The 24,610-nt window shown below is 39.4% G+C and overlaps 1 protein-coding gene and 1 long non-coding RNA gene across 3 annotated transcripts in view; one reads left to right on the top strand and one right to left on the bottom strand.

Annotated features, from left to right (window-relative positions):
- The window catches only part of SNRPF (small nuclear ribonucleoprotein polypeptide F), a 273,142-nt gene that overhangs the window by 174,998 nt on the left and 73,534 nt on the right, over window positions 1-24,610 (bottom strand). The window lies entirely within an intron of this gene.
- On the top strand, window positions 14,610-16,595 carry LOC136007133 (uncharacterized). Of its 2 annotated transcripts, none has more exons than XR_010609491.1 (4): window positions 14,610-15,419; window positions 15,548-15,636; window positions 15,913-16,016; window positions 16,490-16,595. It is a non-coding gene; the product is annotated as an uncharacterized LOC136007133 (long non-coding RNA). The 2 variants fall into 2 exon arrangements; XR_010609490.1 differs by having other exon boundaries at window positions 16,482-16,518.

The raw sequence follows: 24,610 nt of genomic DNA, 5'->3' as shown, positions 1-24,610 counted from the left end.
AATGAAAAAACCATCTCTGGTAACTAATTATAAGCATTAATTACTTACAAGGACAGTTATTAAAGTTAACCTGCATAATTTGGTATCTACAGCACAGGTTCTGAATTTCATCCTGTTAAGTAACCTGCTGTTTACCCAACAGTTCCTGTACACTGGCAAAATTACAAACATACTCAGATTTAATAAAATCAGTATTGTATCTAGGGTGAAGAATTGTGATTCATAATAAAAGGCTTATGAGCTAGTGGCTATATAAAATCAAGCAGTTTTCAGTATGTAAGAGTGTATGTGCTACAATGTATTGCACATTGTACAATATAGTACACTAGCATATTCTTCACTGTGGAATGGTTTATTATCACTGCTTTATTCCTTGGGGAGCTGAGCAGCCCAAAATCTACAATAATTGATGCTGCAGCTAAAACTGGAGTTTGCATTTTTTGACCAATTTCTGTATGTCGCCCTCCACTAGCTATATAATTTGCAAAGTCAAGAAAAAGAAAAGCAATGAAAAAGCTTAATATTTGAGTCTTGTACTGGAAATATAATATTTTCTGATTATTTGAATGAGCACTGTTGTCTCCCCACCCATGAGACATACCATGTCTTAGAATTGCCTATTTTAGAGAACACTGTGAAATGTGTCTGTTATTTGTCTTCCTGGATTCTGGGGTTTTATACACCCCAGCCTGCAATTGTTAAGAGTTTGATAGAGTTCTTCCAAACAGTGGGGATAGCTGTGGTTGTCTGTGGTGCAAATATCCTGAGGTCTACCTTATTACTGTTCCCAAAAGCTTTGCAGTCAGCTTATTTAATTTCTGGCATAACCATTATGCCAGAAATAGGGTCATAGGGTTCCCTTTCACAGGACCTGAGCATTTTTGCAGGATTTGCAGACCTTTTTGGCCCATCAAGTTGGAAGTAAAATGCTGCTGCTTATATTGCAGTCCCCTGGTGCTGTCGCCAGACTCCTGTGTCAGTGCCATGAGAATTGGCTTAGTGTTCTTGAATATTTATGCTTAGCCTAGTGAGCAAAAAGTTTATAATGTGTAATATTTTATGGCAAAATTGAAACAGCAAGAAATATTGGCTTGAAGACAAAAATATTCCCTTAATTTCTATCAGCTGATGTTTCACATAATTAGCTTTCCTTAAACATTTAGGCACATTTTACTCATACTGTAGCTGTAGACACAAACCTAGTGACCCGCTGAGATAGCTGTAACTGTACAATAGCTGAGACTTTAAACCAGAAATTTTCACTGTCACTCACACTGGCCATGTTGGTCCATAAGGAGTGTGAACCTCCACACCCTACTGCAACTGATGGGCTGAGCCCAGTGACAAAGCACTGAAATGTCTGTAACAAATTTAACAAGCGAGGGGCTGTTTGAGAGGCTGCCTGAATTTCTAGCTAAATCAGTAATCTTGATCATTTATATCTCAGCTGAGAAGCTCACAAATCAAAGTATGTTTTCTGCTTAGACCTAACTTCAGTCTAAATTAATGGAAGTCTTGCCTGAGGATTCTGCTTATAAAGAGCTAATCAGAGGTGTAAATTTTTTCTCCCTCATGTAAACAGAGAAGAGCAAACATCCATGCTGAAGGAAGTGCAGTTTGACAAATCAATTATTTTCCAGCATTATGGTAATCACAGAGAAGAAGCTTTCTCCAAGACACAGAAGTTTCAGACTAGCATGACTGTTGCACCAGGGCTGACATATGGCAAACCTCAGATCCCAGTGGTTGAGAAAGCAGGCACAGTATGGGGAAAACTGCACTATGGGCTGAACAACAGCTCGTCTTTCATTTAATATGCTTTTTGTTTACGGAACACATGTGAATTCTAGCAAGAGTGTGAATTCTGGCAGGAGGGTGAGAGGTAGTGGGAGGATTTCTACAGGGGGAAGACTCAGACTTAATGTGTAGCTGAACAGCTTCCAAGACTTGGCTACATGAAAATGTTCATTTCTTATCAGACTTTATAGTACCAGAGGTATAGCCAGATAGTCAAATTATAACAACAAAGCCCAGTATATGTCAGGTGGGTGGACGTGCCTCAGAAAGAAATATTCTGTAACAAAAAATGCGGTTACAAGTTCATGGTGTCACACTGGAATCCATTTAAAGTATAATCTTGTCTTGAAGAAATATCACTTTATCAGTCATCAGACTGGATTAGGAACAGCTCTAGGTTCAGCACAGTGTAAAACACCAAAGATCCTGTGCTTCATGAACTTGTTTCTGATTCATATGTTGCTCCTGCAAAGGTCACTTTTGACATGTACCAGCCATGTTAGCTTAGTCAGTTGAGTGGATTTGGTCCTGAGGGCTCTGCCCATCCTCCATCCCTCCCAACCCACTTGTTCAAGGAAGGAGATGGCTGGGTTAATAGCTTCAATTACCCATATGCACCTGTACCTAATACGTAGGATATAGAGCTGAGAGTGTTAGTGCCCATGTTCTCTGCAGGGGCATTTGACAGAAGCTATATAACTGGAGAATGATAATAAGTTAACTCCTTGACTCTCATTTTAGCTATCCTTCTGAGTATCTTGCTGTTTGCCAAAGCCACTGCAATCTCCCATGTGAGGGGTTTCATACCAACATAGCCCTTCTCCAGATCACTCTCTTTCACCCCTTTTGGACATAGTAGCATTTGTCTTCCTGACAGGTAGGTAGATGGAGGAGATTGAGATCTACATGTGTGGGAAGATGAAAAACACTACTTCCATCTTGTTTGCAGGTCAGGTGGAGGTGAAGGAACTTGTCGCCTCTACAAATCCCCTCTAGGAGTCAAATGTCACCATTTTTTCAAGCAATCCCAAAGCACTGTTATCTAAATTGCTAAGCTAGACAGACATCACTTTGAAATTTGAATTTCCCATTTGTAAAACCCATGCTGTGAGGACAGGATGCACTTTGGCTTACTAGAAAATTTGCAAAGGAGACAGCAGGCGATTGGGAGCCAGCCTTCTGGCTGCCTTGAATGTGTGACATGAGCTCCAAATAGATACTCCACACAGAAAAAATGCAGATACCCTCTTCCTCCTTTCATTCCTGCCACTTCTTAGTGCCTCACAGTGCAGTGCATTATACAGGTTGTAAAAAAGATGCCGTTCTATGTACTGTCTGATCATCATTATGATTTTCTGTATTAAATATAATTTTGGTGTGACTTTATGGAGAAACTGGAGCTACCAACCTAATCTGGAATAATTTACACACAACAAAGACCTGAGATCGCTGTGCCTCACCACCACCAAGTATTTGCAGTTGTTTGGCCCCTCCCTCTATCTAAATGTGTCTGAGTGACTTCTGCAAGTCCCTTCCAGCTCCATTTTCTAGGATCTGTTTTTAATAAGGATAGAAATGAAGACAGTAATTGTCTTCACTAGATCATAGTTAGATGCATGTTTTAAGGAAAGACTTTTAAGAAAAAAATGTAAGGAAAGTTGCTCATGGTTTTACATTTTCATCTTGGTTCTGTTTCTTTCACTGAGTTTCATTTATTCTCCCAGGTTTGTGTTAAACTATCTTGTTAAAACAATTGCAAGTATTTGCTTGGATACTTATCCTTCTATACAGCTTTCTTCCTTTTGTGGGTGGGTGTGATATCTAAAGGGGCATAGATAACATCTGTTAAAAACCTGTCTAGCAAAAGCTGCAGGATGAACTGATTTTCTCAGTATCTCAAATGCAGTTGTACAGAGCAGATCCCCACTTGTGGGGGAAAAGCAAGCACACAGGCGATGTCCTCTGAAGTTTCAGGCCCACTGGACCATGTAAACTGAACATCAACAGTTCTTTTCTGGATAATGTTACTATCTGTTTATATCTCTCCATGTATTTCTCTGCACCTTTACACAATGTGCACAAAGATTACCACTGATTCCTACTTACAGCACCGTCTTTGTATTTTTCCGCTTTAATGCTCCTTCAGTGACTTTGGAGTACCCAAGACATCTGGGATCAGAATGTCATGTCCTGCAGAGAGGAACAGTAGGTAAAAATGAGGGACGCATTAACTCGTATCTGCCTTCATTTTTAAAGAAGTCAAATTGATTGGCTTACCATCCTGAATGAGCTCTTGGGATTGGAGGAATATGTTTGACTGGAGCTGTGCAGAGAAGGATTGTTCAGCTTTTGTGTAAAATGGCTTTAAATGGAGTTCAGCGCCCTCATAGCTAGTGAAGGAGTCGTCCCTTGTTTATTGAAAAAGTAAAAATAACCTAGGAGTCCAAAATACCCCCCAACATTTTAAACAATTCTCAGGATATAAAATCAAACCAAGCAAATTTACCTACACTGGCTAATTTCACATTATAGAAATGCAAGTAAACCACATGAAAATATGAAGTGCAAACATTAAATCCCAAGATTCCTGGTCCTTCTTGCTTTGCCTTTTTTAATGTGTATGTATTTACTTTTCAAAACACAGTGGAAACTCAAGAAAAATGAAATTGTGAGAAGAAAACTAGCAAACCTAGTACTATCCCTGGTACTTCTAACAATAAACACCCAAATTCTCCAATCCCCTGTGTTCAGGGAAGACCATCAACACACAGAATCCACTTTAAAAACCCCACTTTTTGGATGATCTGAGGACTTTCCTGTGTTTCAAAATTTATGTCTCTCTGCAGGTCACCCAGAGTTATTTACTTATGGGTAGATAAAATACGCATCAGAATACATATTATTCTTAAGAAATATTAAGGATAGGAACGTGAAAATGTTGCTGAAACTGTCTGCCGAAGGCTCATAGGTGAATGGCACTTACATGCCACTTCACTGCATCTGTTTCTTCCTTTAAATTTACAGTGAAGTGGTTCATCGCTCCTAGGAATGTACTAGTAAGCGGAAATAGCATTAAAATCACACCATTTGATAGCAGTTCCTTTTAAATTTGAATTATAAAGCCAAGAATTTAACCTGACTCTTTATCACAAAGATAATTATACCTGCCTCACAGGCCTGTAGCATGCGAAAAGCTTGATTCATATATTCATATATATATGACGCATATATGCAAAGTGGCTTTTTAATTAAAGACTCGTAGATCAGAGAGATCCTTTGTATTGCTTAGGCTTTACTGAGATGCACCAGGAAAAACAGGTTTCATTTTTTTGCTTGTTTACAGCAACATTATGACAATGATATTTAATCAGGAAGGAGGTCCGGTGACTCATACAGATGAAGAAATGGTCAGAAAATGGAAATGGCCTAGAGATGGCAAGCTTGCCCAGCCTGCTCTAGCACAGGTAATACTAATTGCATTACTTTTCTCACTGTTGTTCTTACCTCTGTTTTTTTTTTTAATTTCATGTATTCTGGTCTCTGTGAGGTGTCTTAATTGCAAGGAAGATGATGCTCACATTTCTTCTTTAACGCAGTCTTTACAAAGTATGGCTCTCCCAACAGCCTCTACATGAATGGGCACTTTTAACTCTGTTTTACTCATGTGGTATTTTAGGGAGAAGAAGGAAAAGCAAATTGCCTGGAACTGTTGTGAGTCAGAATTTCAGTAAAACAGATTTCCATCTTCCCTGCTGGAAAGCATCTTTTCTGAGCTTGGGAATTTGAACGAGCCATGCCTCATTTTTCTTTTGGGAGTGTTCAGTGGCAAGCAGTTATTCGCCTTACTTAAGTCTGATCGGTTTTCCATGGAGTTCATGAGAAGTCTCCCACTGCTTTGTACTTACCACAGCTGGGCCTAGCATGCTGCAAAAATACCAGAAACAAAGGTAAAACCTTTGTGACCCAAGTCAGTAAGTGTGCCTTCAGGCACAGAGTTTGTAAAGACACCCATTATTTACAGGGGTTTGATCAGATGATATTTTTATGCCTTGCTACCTAATATAGAGGTACTGGCATCATGCTTCGTATTTTATACAAGGCATACATAATGCCCTGAGAGAATGTCAGCTAGCCAAACCGTACCGGGTTTTCTTTACTTGACTCATACTAACAGGCTGGCAGCTGACATGAAAGAGTAACCTCGAACAAATGGCAATAAAATACTTACACTGCCATGACTTTCATATGTTTGACATTCTTACTTGGAGCTGGATTTTTTTTCTGTAAACTGACTTTTGTTTGCCCTTTAAAATCTCCAGGAGTTTGAGATTTCCAAATACCATGCTGTATATGCAGTGTTGTTTTTTACAAAGTCTATAAAATTGAGGCAGATAATTATCGAAGCAGTTTGGGTTATCAAATACAGATTATAGAATGTGAGTGATGTGCTATATTAGATCAATTTGATGTTCCTCAACAGCCATATGAAAATAGTGATGAGTTTAGTAAAGCTGTTTGTTTTTGCAGTGTAATATTTGAAAGGGGAGGAGTGTCAGAGGCTGGAAGAAGATCGTGTAAACTGGCTTTTGGATTAAATGGAAGTGGTTCCAAGTCCCCTGCTTGGTGTCACCAGGACATTTTTCATGGTCTGTGTGCACGGAAAATTCTAAAGCCTTTAGTGACCCCGATTTTAAGGAAGTACTTTATATGTGTCAAAATGCTAATTCTTTACTTGAGAACTAAATATCCAAATCCTGCTCATTCTCGCCAACAACAGTATTTAAAGGGCAAGCAAGGACTAGAGCTTCCCAAGTCTGTCTGTGGTTGACTCCACAGCCTCTGCCTCAGAAGTATACGTGCTTTCCTGAGTGGTTTGAGAGGTGGGAGTGTTTCTCAGGTCTTCCTGCTACACAGCATCACCTTCCAAAACATGCACGGTCTCAGTACATTTACTTTGGGCAGGAGTCATCCAGACAAAGGGCTGGATCTGCCTCTGCCCACAGTTCTTATGTTACAAGCTAACTTTGCAGGATTCAGATGAGAGTGACAGCACTAAAACTTAAGCCTGGAGTAACTGATCATTTGCTCATCTATGACCAATTGTCTTGGATAACCCTCTGAGTCTTCAGTCAGCCTCTTCCATCCAAACAGAAGTATGAAAACATGTTGGCGTTAGTAAATCTCCTTTTCCACTCTTTCAGGTTAATGAATACATCACAGTGAGGATTGCAGGGTGCTCATGCAGTCAGCTTGGTCTACAAGTGGCAACATGAAAGTGTGTGCTTGTCTTTGTCACTGCTGCAGGGTGTGGCTCTTCCACAGTTAGGAGAATTGGTATGTTGTCACTGCTACACCATTGCATTTCATGAAAGCCCTTTAAAAAACCTGTTTGCTCTGTGAACTGTGGAATTGGTGAGCTTTCCCACAAAATGCTCTTAACAAATTTATTTCCTTTTGGCTGTGCTAAGTGCAGTGGCACAGAGTGATCAAGTAAGAGCTTCTAGAGATTAAACAGAGATGTAAGTGGATTTATGCAAATGTCCACCTGCTATAGGTCTGGGCCAAAGGGACAATTATTTCTAGGTATTTAGATTCCTATTTCTACCTTTCCCCCCCAGCTGATTTCCTTAATTATTTAATGCATTCCCTGTTCGCAGTTCTTGGTGGATAAGTCCCTACTGCCCTACATCCAATGTTTTCTTTCTAGGTGCAGCTAGAACACAGATGAATCTTATTTTTTGCTCAGAAAGGATACTTAAATATCAACTGTAGTTTATCTAGAGTTCTCTGTTCTACCAGATAGAATAGTAAGTGCACTGGCAGCCCATTCTGAGGTTGGTATAATTTATTATGCTGTAGGTGGTAGGTACTGAATGAAGCCCCAAGAAATCCTGATCCAAATCTTTCTGGTCTGCAGTTCTGTGCAGTGATCTGCTGTCCAGCTAGGTTAATCACCCAGCCAACCCTCTACATCTTCATGGCACATGCTGCCTTACAGTAGAGTTGAAATACACTATTGGTAAAACAGGGTTTTTTTCTGTCTGTGTGGTTTGGGGGTCAGGAAAGTGACAGTTACTAAACAGTTGATGGAAAAACAGAAGAAATCTGTGATCTAAATAAAGCAAAAATAAAATTCTGTTTGTTCAGAGTTTGTTTCCCTCTTCCTGTTATATATGAAAACATTTAGCCTAGAAAATGTAAACCACACACTGCAGGTCTATAAAAGGCATGTGTACATGTCTGATTGATTTGAAGAGAAATTTAGATTAGCTCCTGGACTTGAGAAAGTAAATTTGTCAGAGTTATGAAGTGACATTTTGTAAGAGTTTCACAATGTGTAGCTCATAGGATTAGATGGTAGAACACAATCCATGAAACTACTACAACTAGCACAACCATCAGTAGCAGAAACCCCCACATTTCTGCTTGCACAGGCAAGGAGACATTCTAAATGAGGAAAGATAAAAATGGTAAATTAATGTATTCAAAATCTAACCTATTTTTTACTTGTTTGGAAACAAAAAGAACCTTAGTTTTTTTAAACAGTTTGGTAGTTTGTTGATTAAAGATTGAGAAGCTCATAATACCTCCTGAATAAACTGTAATTGCTCTGTAATACTGGGATGAGAAACAACACCTTATTCCTTCTGATTCTGAAAATCACTAGGCCATGATAATAACAGAGCTACTCCTGAGTCCCTGTAAGACTGCCATCTGAAATGTCACTAGAACAAGGCTTCCTGTACGGAAGAAAGGAGAATTTGAGCCTCCTTCAAAATAGAACTAGAGAAGATGAAATGTCATTCACTGACTATCTTCTCCTGGTGGAATTGGAAGGGTCACTGTTCTGAGGGACTACGAGGGAACAGGGAGAAATGGTCTAGCAGGAATAAGTCTTGTGGCTCATTTGCACCCTTGAGCAGGTGTTTAGAATTTATACAGTTCTCAGTTCAGACCTACTTCTTTACACACAAAACTTTCCTTGACACAGCACTGAGGTGGGGAATTTGACTTTAAGAGGATTTGACTTTAAATAACTGACATAGCACATTCCATCCAGGAAAAGTATAGCAAATATATGGCGGACAGCTAAGGTCTGAATCAGAAAGAATCTGTGTCTTCACTTACTCTGATGGCAGAGGGTGTGTCGGTAAAAACCTATGAAGAAGGTACGACCAGAAGCTTTATTGAGTCATTTTAATTTGATTATAGATCTACTCTCTAAGACTCCACAATGACTCATTAAGAGATACTCCAGCAGCACACACCAGATGAATATGGGATTCTGCAATCTGATTGCCCTCCCTCTTCCAAGCAGAGTCATGTAATTTTGAACACTTCTGGTCCAAATGAACCAATTATTTCAAAAGGTCAGATTTTTCAAAAGGTGGCCTTTGCTTACATCAGAATATTAGCTGCAGTTAGTGGCATTTGAAATACTTGCTGTTTCGTTATAGATTACCTGACAACACCAAAAATGGTCTAAACTTCACAGTAAATCAGCATTTGTCTGAACTTTGCCCTTAGTTTCTTATTTATGAAAATTATCTTTCCTCTGAATTTTAAACAGCACTTCTTACTTATAGTCAGCAAGAATCTATCTCAGCTCCTCTTCATCTCTTCCAAAAATCAAATAATCTCCTTTTATAGCAATTAAAATAGCTCTATTTTTTTTTTCAGTTGTCAGCAATCTAAATAATTACAGTGAACAGTAAAACCCCATAAACCAACAAATATTTAAATGCCACACAAAGAAAACTATGAATCATCATAGCAGAAGTGGTGAATACTGTCTACAGCCAGTTAAGCATATAGGGTATTTGTCTTTCTTCAAGTGGTAGATTCCAAGACTTAATACCACTCTTTTTGGAGTCCCATTAGTGTCCACTTTCACACAGGTCTATGGTCTCTATGAAGGTTCTTTGCCCCAAGCACACTCTTGTGCTAGACATGGTCTTCATTACAAGGAGCCAAATAGTAGAAAATCCATATCCTGCTCCTGGCTACAACTTTAGAAGACAGTTAATCCTTTTAGTTCTTTCTGTCTTAAGTAAGCATAACATAATCAGAGCTCATTAAACCCAGACATATTGCCACTACCTGTCATTTAGTAGTTCCCTTGCGAGCAGAAAATTCTTCTCTTCAAAGCAGAGATAATTTGGACAAGCTATAGGAAAGACCTGAAATTTAGAGATTAAAGTTCCTTCTGAGAAAACTCTTCTGAGTCTTGTCTCTCTAGCCCTTAAATACGTTTAAACACAGACACTTTGTATTAACATCTTCTGAAAGGATTACCTAAGATCTAATTCATAGGGGCAAATCTGCAAAAGGAGTATTTTCAGGTAGATTTAAACTAATAGTCACACAGTGGTGTGGTAGAATCTGTAACATTTGTAGAGAGTACAGAATGCTGGCATGCAAACGAAGATTTTGTTAAGAAGAAATAAAAATAGTTCAGTGGGTAAACTGGCAAACTGCAAGTAAAGAGGCAGCACTAGGCTGATTTTGATTTATTTTAACATTAATTTATTTAACACAAATTAACAAGAACAAAATCTGCATAGAATGAAAAACACACTTCAATCTTAACGGGAGAGAATCCTGTGTAAGCAGAAATGTGGGTTATGTGGTATCTACTCCAATTTAAAGAATTAGGGAAACAAAAATATCACCACAGCAGTCCTGCCATAGCTACTTTCTGTCTGGAACAAAAATAAAGGAGTCTCAAGGAGCACAATATTTAAAATACTTATTTTTTATTTGAAAGTTTTTCATTTAAGGTATGAATCAGAGGTATTATTTTGAAGTTACATTTATCTTTTTCAAAAGAGCCTTTGTTAGTTGTTCATTTTCCATAGTTATCAAGGGCTCTTTCAAACATATATTGATGTATGTCTCATGGTATGTAAAATGTTACTACACGTATCACACTGTTACTGTGTATGTTCAGAACAAATTAACTGTAGAGCATTTGTTTGGAATGCAAAGATTTTAATGGCTCTAGATTCAGTGAAAAATCAAACAGTTATATCTGCTTCATGCTTTTTTTTTTGCTGCATAGCACTAAGTGCTGTCTTTTTGGCCATGTGAGTTTTCATGAGCCCAGCCAAGCAGACAAATAGTGAGAGCATTTGCTCTGCTTTTTTGTATTTGTACTCTCCTTTTCCAGTGCTACAACAGAGCAGGATTCACTATTGCAACTATTCTCCCAGTCGTAGCTGAGCTTAAGTTTCTTCTTAAATTACACCTTTTTCTATCAATAACTTGTATTGGGATGGTATTCATATCTCTGAGGCATATGATAGTGTTACGTCAGTGTCAGCACCATTAAACACCGGATGGGATCAGTAAGTTCTTTGACTTGTTTTTCCATTGTTATTTTTTAAAGCCAAAGCTGACAGAGCTGTTGATGAAAAAATGATGTTCCACATGCAACTGAGAGCCACATAAATAACATCACTGCAGCCAGAGAACCGAGGAATTTGCAGAGGAAGATCTGGAGCACTGTGGATGACTGGCTGTGATATCACCACACAGCCTTAGGTCAGGCATAGTCACAGAACAGTTGGGGATGTGGTTTATGAACTTGTTTTTATGTCAGCAGGTACCAAAGCAGACTGAATGGTCCTCTGAAAGTCAGCCCCCAGCCAACCACCAGAAAATGCAGACACTGCTGTCTTGAACATTGAACCAGACATGCGATCAATGGGCAACGTGTTACTCAAATTGGTGAGCAGGTACTTGGGGTGCATGGTTCCTCTGAGGTCAGCAGATATTTCTGTGCTGAGTGTTTCCATACTGCATGGTTTTAAAATTGCCAGGCAAGTGCCAAAGAAGCCCACTCCACAACTGGTAGCAGTAGAGCTGCCTCAGAGTGTCACTGCACTTGGACTGACTACAGGGATGGGGTCGTTTAGTGCAGACTTAGCAGCATGTTAACCCACTGTACTGTTCCCAGGGCTAGGCTAGCAGCTCTGCATGGTACTGCACCAAGCCAAGCACATCGACTTGGGATCACTGCAGTGAGGTACACTGTACAGTACAGACTTGCCCTGTGTAGGTCCTTGAGATATACTTGTGCTGAACAGACAGTGGATTCCAGTCCTATACTGAGGAAACTACTGGGGACAATGGGACAGGTAATGACCTGCCTGATTCCCTACTCCTCTTAGTGCAGCTTTGATAAACTGAGACTATGGAGGTGGAAGCAGAAACGGAAAAGAGGAAAAAAAAAAGTGTGTAGTAAATGAAAGCCTTTTTTGAAGACTCTTGCTTTATATGCATTAGCTATAACATTTAAATTTACTATCTGATAAGGTAATCCACTGTGAGTTCATATAACACCTGACAGCATGAAAGCTGGGTCTGGGCAGAAGCCTAAGATAAACTTGATTTCAGCCTTGAATGAAATTAAATTGATTTAGAGAGCTCATGCTGGTGCATTACATGCCATGGGAATCATTCTGAGTGCTTAGTACATAAAAATCTCCTTAATAATACTGACGAAAGCTATAAGAACATGCTCTGGTTTACTGAACATGGTTTGATAAAATTTGCACTGTCTGAATTCTGTATCTTTGCTGATTAATTTAGCATAAGATACATTGTGGCTATATTGAAGTCCTCTTACAAGGAAGACAGCTTGAGAATCGCCATGTTCCTTTAGTGAGATTCATTTACCTTCTACCTTGTAAACATCTTTGTCAACACTGATAATGTTTTTGTCTGGATTATAATCTAGCCACCAGAAAAACCTGCCAACCTGCCAATTAGTTATACTTAATCCAACAGTAGGGAACTGGTTCTGGTCAGGAAAAGGGAGGTTCAAAAGAGTGGGGATCAGATTTAAGATCTACCACCTGAGTTAAGACTGTCCTTTGCAGGTCAGGGGAGGTGATCCTTCCCCTCTGTTTAGGACTAGTGAGGCCATACCTGGAGTACTGTGTCCAGTTCTGGACTGCCCAACACAAGAGAGACATAGACATACTGGAGACAGTCCAGTGAAGGGCCATGAAGATGTTTAAGGGACTGGAGCATATCTTCTATGAGGAAAGGCTGAGAGAGCTGGGTCTATTCAGCTTGGAGAAGAGAAGGCTCAGGGACATCTCATCAATGTGCATAAATACCTGAAGGAAGGGTACGTGGAGAGTGGAGCCAGGCTCTCTTCAGTGGTGTGCAGTGACAGGATCAGAGACAGTGGGCACAAACTGAAACACAGAACGTTCCCTCTGAACATCTGGAAACACTTTTTCACTGTGAGGGTGACCGAGCAAAGGGGTTGGACTAGACGACCTCTGGATGACTAGAGGTTCCTTCCAACCTCAGCCAGGCTGTGACTGTGTGATTAATTTGCACTATTAATTTTCTAGTTTGAATCATATAGCAGATGAGTTAGAAGTGCAAAACCACCACCAGTTACCAAATCAATGCCTATTTTGTCACTGATTCCAGCAGTGGTGGTGTATTTCAGGAATGGACCGCGCACGCCTGCAGAAAATGTCTGGCCTTCCTCTGCAACCCTTAAAGAAGGGCATAATTCAGCCTGCAGATGTTTCCCCAGTTACCACATGTATGCAGAGATCACAAAGGAAGAGGAAGGAGAACAGTCAAGTTCCAAAGTCAGAAAATCCTCTCCTTTTAGATCAAATGCAGTAGGCTCCTCCTTACAGCATGCAGCAGTAACTGTGCTCTTATCCTCCCAGGTAAGTGATGGGGAGAAGGGGAGTAGATGAAAGGACTTCTTTTCCCCCAAGTGACTGTTTCTTTTATGATTGCTTACTTATGCCACACAGTAAGAATATACAGTCTTTTTCCATTAGATGTTACTGTCAGTACCTCAGATATTTCATATATCCCTGTGTGGTACTCTAAAAGCAGCAATAATAATGAAGCACCAACTGTGAATATTTGGAAAAATGCCCATGTTAGATCTTTAAATATTATTTCAGCAAATAAGATTAATTTTTTTCTTATTATCAGCTAAATTTGTGATAGTAAAATCCACAAAACACTCTGGTATGCTTCTCCATACCAGATTTATGAAGATGCAAGCCCAGTGTATCATGCTCTTGAATGATGCTCTGCTCTTCCAAATGCCACCACCTTCCAAGTATAATATGTAGAAAATCTGAGGATGCTTTCTAAGAATTTGTTTAGAGTTGTAGTCATGCTATTTTGCTTTACTTCTTAAGAATGTGCAAGGGAAGTGAGAGCAATGGAGGGAATATTGTTTTCAGCATCTTTACTGAGTCCTTGCCTTTTCAAGGACAAAGTGGTCTGTATTTGATTGCAAATTATCTGCTAGTCTCAGACAAATGCCTTTTTATTCAATCCATTAAAACTAAGAGGTTTGCAATATCCTTAGCGATTCTCTGAAACTTGATTTCAACCATCCATGGCACATATTGCTAATGTAAGATGCTTGTCTGTTTTGTTTTGTCAGACTTATACCTACTTGCAGTTATTTTCCCATACAGGGCTTCTGTTTTACTAGATAGTAATACCAAATCAGAGAAGCTGCATATGAATCACTTCAGTGTAAATAAGAGAAGGAATGTACTGTATGCCATTAATTCGCAGAAGGGAAATCTAAGCCAAGATTGGACTATGATGACTCAATTGTAAACACTGATGGTAGTAGTTTACTAGCAGTTAATTTCTGGATACGATGAAGTAGTTTAGCTATGCCTCCAAGCCATTACACCGTTGCACAGGATGCATTGCATGTGAATCAAAAGCAGTAGTAACTTTTCAAACCTACTTAATCCACAGCTGTCATTCATGCTGTGCCTGCAGTTTCTGGTAAGAGGAAAACAAGCTGACACGGTTTCTCACTGTATCTTTGGTGTTGCAAGGTTCCCTTGTGACTTTGAGTCATTTGCTTTTATTGATACATTTCCTATGGGTCAATAGCAACACTGTTTTTTTACAGACTCAATTATGTCTAAAAATGAGCAAAATTAAAGGAACAAAGTACTTTTCATTTCATTTGACTGTAATCTTGTTTTCCATACATCTGAAACTGAGAACCAAAACTTTGCGCATTCTCTTGCTGTCTGAAATCACTTACAATCTCTTTTCCCTGATCCATTTATTTTTCCTTTCTTTCCTTTAGATTTCTGCTGCCTCCAGCACAATATACCCTCAGCAAACATCTAATTCAGGCCAGTGCTTCTCATAGCTCTCTCTGTTTTAATGCTTTTCTCTTGGCACAGCCATTTAGGGGTTGATCCAACATCCCCAAATACAGCAGCAAACTCCCCATTAACTTCAGAAGGCCACCAGGGAGGCCTGTAGACTATAGAGTCTCCTATTATTTTTTTTTTTCCTGGTAGGATTTGCTCTCACTGTGAGGAAGCTGTATTCAAAAGATACCATCATGTAGAGCAGTATGGCAGGTTCTTAAGGATATGATGTCTGCACTAGAGATGTGAACACAAGGCTCTGGAACTTGGCATTCCTGCCTGCTTTGTAGGATCAACCAACGTACGGAATTACCCCCAAAATATCAAAGGACTTCTCAAACAAGTTAGTCTTCACCACACTCCTGAAAGACCAACGCAGATAGCACGTACACATGAATATAAACTGAATATACTACAATCAGCTGTCCGAGATAAGAGGTGCCTATGAGACCTTCAAATTATTAGGGAGTAGACTTTGAAGTCTGCTCTTGGCTGTTACCACAGCCTGTCTGGCTGGCTCATCTAGTTAAAGCACAACTCTCTTTCTCCTGTTGTCTTGATTTCAGAGGCTATGCTTTGGCTGAGCTCCACAGCACTTACGGTTACATCAGACCTTAAGAAACACCTGCAACATTTAGATGACTGAACACCACAGGTAACAGGGGATGACTGACCCTAGGCTTGTCACTTATGGAGATGGTTTTAAATTATTCTTCAATCTGTACTTGACTTATTTGGCAATCTAACTTGTCAACACTTTCCTCTATATTTTCTATTCCCGTGGGTCACATCCCAGGCTGCTTGTCCTGATGTGCTCCAAAGTATTATGATCTAGGAGGAAGTAAAAACATGCAGGTGCAGTAATCATTGAACTCCCCGTGTGTCAGACCTGGAGTATGATCACCTCATTAACAATCAGATGTCCTTTCAGGGGCAGATTATAGTGGTCTGTGTCTCATCTTCATAAACAAACAAGGATCCTAGTGAAGACAGCTGTATGAAAGAAACAAGAACAAAAATATGCCTTGTGCTCAGGTGGGTTTTATCAAACTGTAGATAGTTTTTCCAGCATGTTTCAAACTTTGAAGAGTCTTTTTGGCATGATTTTCTGTTTATCTGCTTTCTAAACTATCTGAAAGGTTGTCTCATCAGAAGTGTTTATTTGGCACAAACTCCAAATATGTGATCTATGGGAAATTTAATATTAAAGAAGTATTTCCAAAGTGGAAAAAAAGTTTAGAAATGCTAGAACAAAAAGTTCAAACCTGGATCGAAAATCCCTAGATTTGAGTTTTGTGGGGGCTTCCTACCTCTGTGGCACAGTACCAGGAAACCCTGTGGGGTACATGTGTGGCTACTGTGGCATTGCAAGGATTCATAATTAATAAATTATAATAATTTATAATTTATATATAATCATATAATTATAAATGGATAATTAAAAGGATAAATAATTAATAAACCCCAAGGATTAGTAACCACTGTAATTTTTTGCATCAGTTGGGCAGAAACCTGGGAAAGAAAAGGAGAAAAGAAAAGAAAAAAGAGAAAGAAAAGAAAAAAGAAAGAAAAGAAAATAAGAGAAAATAAAAGAAGAGAAAAAAGAAAAGAAAGAAAAGAAAAAAGAAAGAAAAGAAAAGTCGTGTGTTTTCCAACATTCTGAGAAGTACCCTTTGCAAATCAGGAAAAAGTCTAAGGTGAAACATGCACTGTGGTTAGTTTTAAGTACATGTATGGTTTTCATTTGTGGTCTGGGAACATTGGAAATTCTTGTAAGAGATTAGTTCAGAGGTGATTTATTCCATTGATGTTTTGCATGCAAAGAATATGTTTTGCGTTTTGAAATACATTTTTGCTGTAACACTGTGAAGAGAGGATTCTCCAGGTCTTGCTTATCTCTTGTGACAAGTTGCTTCCTCTGTTACAAGCTGCTATTAGGCTAAGAAAATGCAGTCTTGCTTTCCATTGCACAGAATTGCATTATGACTGGTTTTTAATAATCCCCATATCCTTCCGTATACACCGACACAAACACTGTTCGGTTTGGTTATTTTAGTTACTTTTTCTCAGTAGGGGAGAGCACCAACTGATTGTTGTTTCACTGTTCTTTGTTCACTTCCTAATAACAGTAAGGAACATGTACTGTTTCCTGGTTTGCTCTGTACATTTTTAGTACGGGACATGGCATTAGAACAGAGGAGCTTTCAAATATCCTCTCATTTTAGCTACTGTAAAATTAAGGCTATTTCTGTCAGTTAGGAATGAGCTATTCCTGCAGAAAGGAAGATTTCTGTACGTGACACTTAGCTATCTGTGATCAACTTGTCTGTCCACTGGGTGACACCAGCAGCCTATCTGACATCACTTAGCTGTGTATAGCACCACAGAATACATGCCTGAAGAAGATTAAATTCTTAACCACACAGCTTCTTTTTTTTCCTGGTAATATTAATAACATTTTCTTTCTTCTCTGGTGGCAAAGTGATATAAAAAATTAGGGAAAAGCAAAATGCAGAAAACCCAAAACTTCCAAACCTACTGCATGTAGTTTACAAAGCTGAAGAAGACAAAGTGAGAAGACCCTCTGCAAAATACATGCTGAACAGAGGGCATGTAGGAAAAGATGTTGACATGCTTTAGTATGAATGACCCACAGTTAGTGGTTACCACAGTTAGGAACTCAGGTAACCAGTTACAGAGGTGCAGTCTGATTCTGTTCCAGGTTCCATTTTTTCATTCCCATATGGAAATAATTTATTATTTTTGCAAGAAAAATCAGGCTAACAAGCAATTGTTGTGGCTGGTGAAGTGATGAACCCTTAGAACAGCTCACAACCTACTTCTGTTTTAAAACTAATTTAAAGACATTCTGTGGTTTATGTGCAGTGATTTGGTTGAGTTTGTTGGGGTGTATTTTCTTCACCTGTAAGTCACTGCTACAAAGATTAGCCACCAGTACAAGTTCAGTTTCAGTCAGTACCCAGATACAGAGAGATAGAAACAAAAGATCCATGAGGAGTAAAACCTAAAACCTAATTAGCCTGTCAGCATGCTCTTAATTCCTGCTTTCAAAAACTGAATGGTAAAGGCAAGGTGGCTAGTTCTTTTGCTTGAACAAGAAGCTAACCATTGTTTAAGGAAGAATGGAGTTTGGTTTTAAAAAGAATGTGTTAATAGCCCTTTCTATCAATGTCTCTCAGATGGTAAATAATCAATCCAAGCAAACAAAAGGTCCCCAAGGTATGAGCCTATTTCATCTGGTTACAATCCCTAATACCTTTCAAATGATACAGTTAACATCCTATACAAGATGGAGCTGGAGCCGCCTTTGCTGTTTTCAGGTCCTGTTTTCCTTTGCTGTTTTCCCATCCTCAGGCAATTCCCACTCAGACTCATGCAGCTGTTACCATGCTCAATCAGAACAGCTTTATCTACCTAAAGCAGTAGCAATTCAAAACAATTTCAAACAGTTCAAAACTGCCAGCAGTTCCAGCTCTCCTTATGTTATCTGCATATACAAGTGACTTGCAAAGACCAGGAGAAAGATAAGAAGCTGTCAAATGCATCTCTACCAGAAGTCACAAATTGGAAAGGGGCACAGTAATTTCCAGAGCAGCTTAAAAGCTGAATAATATTCAGAAGTTCTGGAACCTAAAATAGGCTAAGGTTCTCTTATGCTGGACAACAGCATGACCTCTGCTGAAGAACTGGGATTGGCCTGACTGCCATTCAGAAGTAATGATCAATGAGAATGAAGTAACTACATTTAGGGCGAAATACAACTGTCTTTTCTTTTTTGTAGTTCTGAAAAATTGATCGTGTGTCATAGAATCATAGAATAGTTATGGTTGGAAAGCACCTCAAGATCATCTAGTTCCAACCCCCCTGCCATGGGCAGGGACACCTCACACTAAACCATCTTACCCAAGGCTTTGTCCAACCTGGCCTTGAACACTGCCAGGGATGGAGCACTCACAACCTCCCTGGGCAACCCATTCCAGTGCCTCAGCACCCTAACAGGAAAGAATTTCCTCCTTATATCCAATCTAAACTTCCCCTGTTTAAGTTTCAACCCGTTACCCCTTGTCCTGTCACTACAGTCCCTAATGAAGAGTCCCTCCCCAGCATCCCTATAGGTCCCCTTCAGATACTGGAAGGCTGCTATGAGGTCTCCACGCAGCCTTCTCTTCTCCAGGCTGAACAGCCCCTGAACAGCCCCAACTTGTCAGAGATGGCAAAATTCCAGGTCACACTTGATTGGTCACAGAGAGCTCCAAAAGGATTGTCCAATGCTCAGCACAATCAGGTGGTGTATGAAATTCAGTGTCAATAAGTGCAGAGTAATTTACATGGGGAAAAAGAATCATTTATATAGATGCAAAGACAGACACAATAACTCCTAACACTGAAGTAAGATCTAAGACTCATTCATTGATACATCCCTGAAAACTTCCGTATCAGTGCTCTGCGATGATCATAATGCAAACACAAAGTTAGTTAAAGGGTACATAAAACATTCCTGAGTTTCTGGGACACAGCACATGACTGTCTTCACCACATCTCAGAAAAGGATATACATATGGAATGGCTGTTTCTATAAGGAAGGACTAAATAGGGTAACTTACAAAAAAGACTGAGATATAAGAAAGCTTTATAAAGCAAAAATGATGTGGCAAAGGAATATGAAACAGTTACTATTTATTAAAACACAGGAAAGGTCGGACACCAGTGAAGAGATAAGCAGCAGATTTAAAACAAACGGAAGTTCTTTTTCTCACACATCATTAAATTGTGGAACTCTTTGCCACAGGATGTTGTGGAGGCCAAAAGCGTAAGTGTGTTCAAAGTGGCATTAGATACATTCCTGAACGCTAGCTCCATTGGCAGCTACCAAACGTGATGGCCCAGATACAGCTTTTGGTTGAGGAAATCCCTGAATTTTTAGCTGGTTGTGGTTAATACAGGTCACAAAGAATAGGGTTTTCTCATAAATGCTCTTGCACTCCTCCCCCAGCTACCAGCCGCTCACAGTGACAGGATACTGGATGGGTTAGATGAGCCTTTGGAAAAATCCTGCCCAGCTGCTCTGACACAAGTATGTGCAAGGTTGTTGCTTTTATCAGGGTTAAACTTTAATAGGAGGATTAGGGGGGGGAAATGCACAGAGTTCATGAGAAGAAGGTTCTTTGCCTCAGCTGCATATATCAAACAGTTTTGTATATATTTTAATTGGTAAAGCTTCAATAAAGCAAAATCAATATTCCCAAGAAGGTAAGGTCTCCTCAAGCTGTGTTAAAGTAGGATTAAAATTTCACTTAATTTTACGTGCTCTCTTCTTGAGGCAGATAAATGATTTCCTCTGGTCCGTGGGAATTTCCTCAGATGATCAGGGGAAAAAACTTCAAAATGAAGCACAATTATCCTCTGTGTCTAGTGAATCAAAACGCTACCCTTAGTACCCTTAGAAGGACAGAGTCCATCCTTAATTTCCTATTGAAATAACTATTGTTCAGCTAAACAAATACAAGCGAGCTGAAGAGAAAGAATTCATAGCCTCAAAGAAAAAGTTCAAGATTTAATGAACATATTAAGTAAGAAGGAAATGTTGTATGATATTAAACATTTGCTTTTAGACAGCTTTCTCTATGGTATTTTAGATGCCTCAAAGAAATGGTTTTACAGAAGCATTACAATAACTTAGTTGCTCCTAGGGCAGTTGCTTCTCTCTGATTGTGGCATGTACTTCCTGCCATATGGACAATCCCACTCTCTCCCCCTACCCCCATCTAAAGATCTTCAGCCAGGACTTAATTCCTGTGCCTTCGAAATGCTAGGGAGCTGTGTGTTTGAGGGGCAGGAGGCAGAAGGGAACCAAAGGTTTTATTTTATTTGGACGAAGTGGCTTTTCAAAGCATTGTTTGTGCTGAGTTAAAAGAATAAAACCACCGAACATTCTTGCTGTTCTCTTTCCCATAGGATTTTCATTCCTTTTTCTTCCAATGTGGATGTCTTTCCTATGTAGTTTACAAGTTTATAATCATACATTATTTGTGAAGAAATTACTAGGATAACAAACATATGAACCTAACAATAACAAAGCATGGTGTGCTTACATATATACACACGCAAACACACACTGCTGTTCCAGTTTAAGAATGAAGCCAATATACTTGTTTTCATCTATGAATGATGGTTAAATATCATGCGAGCTAGCTGAGAGCAACTGCCATCGAATGATTACATTTCTAGATCTATAATCGTCTCTGGATGTGACTGAGCACTAACAGCACAGTTCTTAACGACTGCATTTTTAAGCGTCAGACTGTCACTGGGATGCAATGGAGAGGAGAAGGCAACTTAAAGTCAAAACCAGAGCCATGGGTCTGGAAATGTGTTGCTGCGCTTAAAGAATGCAACCTGAGCTGTGAAAGATACATCTACTTAGCTCTCAGTTGCAGCCTGGACATGTAGTCACAGATGGAAAGCAGTAGGTTTAGATTCCAGTCCATTAGTCCAGATTCTCTGTTTATCCAAAATAACAGCAAAGGTAACTGGCCTCTCCAGCAAGCAGCAGCGTGCTTGGCTTGTGCCACTGCTAACCTATTAAGCATGAAACACAGACAGAAGTCCCCCAAATGCATGAGGAAGCTAGAAGAGCAAAAATAAGAAGGAAACCAAGTGGGAAGGTGAGAAAGCTTAGTAACAGCTCAGTAACAGCTGCTGCATTTGCCATTAGTGGTGAAAGTCATACACACTTATCAACAGATACCTGTGGAGAAATCAGCCATCCAAGCATAGGTGCAAGGCCTAGGATGAAGAGCAAAAACATCCGTGTTTTTTTTCCTCTCAAGAAGTGAATATGTACAAGACTTCCAGAAAAGATCAGGTGAAACACAGTCTGACTTTAACCTACCCCAAACTTCCGCTTCCCCAGCCAGTGTCACAGCACATAGGTTTGAGATGGGAAATGTAATTAAGATTTCATTAAATCTACTAGTGACTTTTTAATTGCAGCTCCTAGGGGAACTGCAGGTTGACAATATTGAGAGAACATAGCAATAAGCGGCAGGACACATTTATAGCTGGTTGTACCAGTCAAGCTAAACTATCAGTATGAGAAACTTCACAGATGAGGCTTCTATGATTCTTCTCCCTTGAAAAATAGAGCATTGCCTTGAAATAGGTGAGAGACAATTACACTAACGCGTTTCCTTCCACCTGATCTCAGGATGCAAAACATTTAAAGGAAGGCTGGGTTCTATAATTGCATTTGCCACGCAACCCTGCCAGTTTCTTAAGTGCACTCATTATAATACAGGCTGAACGATTTGAGCTGATTCTGCAGCTCATCAATTGGATGGAAGGAATTCACGCCATTAAGGCCATTCCATGAGTTTGGATTTCCCTGGAGTCTCATTTTTCTCCAGTAAAAATAATGCTTATGAAATGAGCCCAGGATGTGGAATCCTCTATTTTTACATAGAACCTAGCAATACACCCAGCAACTGTTCATACAGTTTTGTGCTGGAAAGGCCATAGTCAGGAATTTACAGGATAATTGATCTTCATGCTTCTTTTATTCTTGACTTCTTTGACTAACTGAGGGTGCTGGTTTGCTCACTGTGAGGTGATAATGCACTTGTTTGCTTATTAACAGTAAATTATTCATTAATTTATTCCAAATTATTTAGCCAAGCAGCCATCAAAGAATAACAAATCTTTGTTACTGTCATTCTATTGAATCGGCAACCTTTGTTTTCAGCTAGGCCTTTAGTTAGGCAGATCTTCTGTAATGACCGTTCTTCATTTTCTTTACAGTCTGGAAACCTCAAGAGGCCATCAGCCTCACCATTTTCACCAGTACAAAATCAAAGATGTCAGTGCAGTTACAGGAACAAGAGGCAGTACAGTCCTAACGGAGCTATAGGCATCTACAAAGCAGACCTTTAGACTTGAATTGATTTTCTAAAGTTTTTCACAGCCCTTTGAGAGAAACAGGCACTTCCACAGTGCAATTAGTCTTCCTTCAAAGTATAATGGAAGTGGGTCAAATGAATCACATACTGGAAGTACCTGTTTCTCTCCCATTGGATTCAGCTGTCAGTGAAGTGAATTCCACTCTTGCTGCTTAACCTGTTTATAAAGACTTAGTGATAAAGAAGCCACAATATCCTTACAAAAACATGTCTGAATGCTTTACACTCATATTGCTTGACAGCTGCTCCTATTTATCTTTTCTTCCTGTAGCTAAAGCTGGTATTTCTTGCTCTGTTCATCATAGACATAGAAAACAGACCATTCTCTTTCTTTCTGTAGCAGGTCATATTTTTATGTCCCTTCTGTCTCCCATAACTGTACTCCCACACTCAGACATCATGTCTATATACCAAACAAGCACAGGTTACACAACCTTTCTTTATAGGTCATATTTTCTGGAGCTCTGGTCATTCCTCGTGCTTTCCTGCAGAGTCTTGCTGGTTGATAATGCATTTGACCACTCCAGTATTGCTGAACTTACAAGTTCTATTTTGTATTTCACAGGTTAGATTCCTATTAGCACACCCCACAATGATTACAAGTTGTGTATCATCATCAGCACAGATAATCTGTAACATGAGAAGCACAATGCAACCATCTTGTTGGTACATTACCAGCCCAAGAAGGGTGGTACTGCAAAACCCAAACAGATAACAAAGTTTTCATTAAATGTATTTCAACTCTGGAGATTAAATTTAATGAACTTCAGCATAAGCAAACATTTTTCCTTGAGCATTTGAATGTACGTGCACATATACACATGAATCTGTCAAGCTGCTTCTCTAAGGGGCAGTTTGAATCAACAGAATTGTTTCTATAATAAGGACATGCGAAGTTTGCTAATCTGCATGAAATATTCCTAGACAGAAGGAAGAAGGAAATTAACCTTGAGAATGACCGTCTTGGTCAAAAAAGCCAGGGGAAAAGAACTTGTGATAACTTGCAGACAGCCCTAATTTGCTCCTCCAGTCAGCTGGAAAGATGCAGAAGGGCACATAAGGGGAAAAGTATGGGCTGAACTCCCGAAACCCCTACTGTGGATTGCTTAATGTCTGTGTTTAATAACTCAAAGTTCCCTTTCTCTCAAAGCTTAAAAGGAGTCAGGACAGAGATATATGCGCTTATAAACCCAACCGATTGTTGCCAATAATAAAACATTTTTTATTTTGACTTTTTTTACTGTTCTGACAAATGACTGCTCTGAAGTTCAGAATTTCATTAGTATTAAAGTTCATCTTTGACCTTTCACCTTTTTATGGGGAAGAACTAGGCAGGGAGAAAAAACATCCCTCTTTGCCCTGGCTTGCTTATTATGACTCCCTCAAGAATTGCAGTCTGAGGCTATTTGCCAGAACTATGTTTAGTTCTGAGAGGAGAAAAAAAACCTTCCCCCACTCTAAAATGCCGCCATCCAAATTTGTCCCTTGGGTTTCAGTGAAGACTCGGGTTTTAAACCACTCCGGTTTAAATTTACTCCAGTAGAAGAGCTTTGCTATGCCAGTTTATACCTACTGAGAAAAGCTGACATCCAGAGCTGCTCACTAATGAACCTTCTTATCCTATAAATTCTTGGTGTTTTAGAAGTGAACCAA

Source organism: Lathamus discolor, chromosome 1, assembly GCF_037157495.1.
Source record: "Lathamus discolor isolate bLatDis1 chromosome 1, bLatDis1.hap1, whole genome shotgun sequence".
NCBI lineage: Eukaryota > Metazoa > Chordata > Aves > Psittaciformes > Psittacidae > Lathamus > Lathamus discolor.
Note: the sequence above shows the minus strand (reverse complement) of the source record. Positions and strands in the feature narration are given on the sequence as shown.